At 43.7% G+C, this 2110-nt stretch overlaps 1 non-coding gene across 1 annotated transcript; it reads left to right on the top strand.

Annotated features, from left to right (window-relative positions):
* The first annotated feature begins 484 nt into the window (after window positions 1-484).
* On the top strand, window positions 485-1843 carry LOC104423291. The gene has a single exon (XR_005550457.1). It is a non-coding gene; the product is annotated as an uncharacterized LOC104423291 (transcript).
* The last annotated feature ends 267 nt before the right edge of the window (window positions 1844-2110 follow it).

Raw genomic sequence — 2110 nt, 5'->3', positions numbered from 1 at the left:
TTGAGAAAAATAATTTGTCAAGAGATTAGTTACTTCACTTTGTAATCCATTAACATGTGTATTAAATGAAGGCAAAGATATAGCCTTAATGGCAATTCTATGAATTTTCAAAATCATAAAGGATAATTAAAAGATAGTATTACAAATGGAGGCTATCAGATCCTCAATCTGTCAAATGGATGAAAATTTATGTTTCTATTTGGTACATTTGAAAGTTCATGCTAAAATTGTCACAACAATAAAGGTATGTGTTCATATTTGACCTAATATCCTAAAAAAAACCTCCAACTATGATTTTTATCCTAATTTTACAGTTTCTCTTATAATTGGGACTAGAATTAGAGTTGGGGGGGTTTTTTATGAAAAAAGAAAAGAAAAGAGGGGCCGCTACTTTGTATTGCTTTTGCCTTATAAATAAGAGAGGCCGGCCCACCAGGCTCTGAAGGAGCAGCAGCTAGCTAAAAGATAAGCCTCAGCCTCCCCCTGTCTATGTTATCTCTTATTCTATTGGATCCTGCAAGCTGAGGCGGAGCAATGCTGCATTCAGTTCCGGCGCATAAATCTGTGATTTCAGGGTTCGGTCGGTCGAATGGGCAAATCTCCCTTCTTGAATCACGGTCGACTAAATTTCAGACCAGTTTCCCAATCAGGTGCTGCATTACTTCCTTCCGTTGGAGCGGGAGGGGTGGATTCAAGAGGCACGTGGTCGTCCAAGGAGCCCATCCAAATTCGGACCAGGAAGAGGAAGACCAAGAAGAGTTTCGAGTAATGACAGCAACGAGGAGCCAGTACAACGACATTGTCATAGTGGACACTGCAAGATCCCGGTTCTTGTTGTTGGACTCCACCCACAACGTTCACAGCATGGTGAACAAAGGAGAGGACAAATGGAGTGGTTCCTACTGGGACGAGTTTGCAAGCCTGCCAGCCATAGTCCCCAAAGGCCCCATCGCCATCTTTGGATTAGGGGGCGGGACTGCTGCTCATCTGATGCTGCAACTGTGGCCTTGGTTGCAGATTGAAGGGTGGGAGATTGACGAGGTTCTGATTGACAAAGCCAGAGAGTATATGGGGCTCTCTGATTTGGAAAAGCCTAATCGAGCAGGTGGGATGCTCAGCGTTCACATTGGCGATGTCCTTTCTGCTGTGGTAAAGGATGATGGAGGATATTACTCAGGGATAGCAGTTGACTTGTTTGCGGGAGGCAGGGTGTTGCCGCAGTTGCAGGAGGTCGAGACTTGGGTGGAGTTCAAGGAGAGGTTGATGCCCAGTGGTCGCATCATGGTGAACTGCGGGGAATTGATGACACCGATCCCACAGGAATCACTAGAAAGTGGGAGCTGAATTCCACAATCAAGGCAATGCTGAGTGCATTCCCAGGAGAGTTGAGCTGGAGAAGAACTGCACAGGCAGAAGGTGAAAACTATCTAGCCCTCACCGGACCTTCGCCTGATCTTGATTTGTGGTCTGCCAAAGTACCCGGTCGTTTGAGCAAGAATGTCAGAGAATGGAGGCCTTGTATTTGACTTATCTTGCCCGAACAAAATTGACATGTAAATAGCCCTCATTTCATGATATGTTTGAGACGTGCAGGAACCGTGTTCTATCCATATTACTAAAGAGATTATTTGCATCTGCATCTCCTCTCTTCATTCAACTTCATCTTTGTTCGGATGTACCATCCATCAGTCAGGTAATGGTACTGGATGCCTCCTCCACTACTCATGCTAGATTCTACAGTGGTATGATTAGACTTCACAGCGGTCCACAGCAATGTTTCGTTCTGAATGGTCTTCCCGCAGCCAAGGATGCGAAGAGAGAGAGAGAGAGCGTGTGTTTTTTATGTGAGGGTAGGCTTTTTGACATAAAAGATAATTATAGTGTAAGCTAGAGATAGATTGATGCTGTTTTTTGCTAGCCTTTTTCCTTAAACTGAGCACGAAGGAAAACTTATCCCCACTATATGCGGATGTGTATTCCAATTTTGACAGCAAATCATTTAGTTCTGCTATATAAGCAATGCTTATCAAACCTATACAAGTCAAGATTTTGTCCTTGCAATATCCACAAAAGGAAATGAGGAAGGGCATATTTCTGGTATAAAAGAACA

This window comes from Eucalyptus grandis, chromosome 4 (assembly GCF_016545825.1).
Source record: "Eucalyptus grandis isolate ANBG69807.140 chromosome 4, ASM1654582v1, whole genome shotgun sequence".
Lineage (NCBI taxonomy): Eukaryota > Viridiplantae > Streptophyta > Magnoliopsida > Myrtales > Myrtaceae > Eucalyptus > Eucalyptus grandis.
Note: the sequence above shows the minus strand (reverse complement) of the source record. Positions and strands in the feature narration are given on the sequence as shown.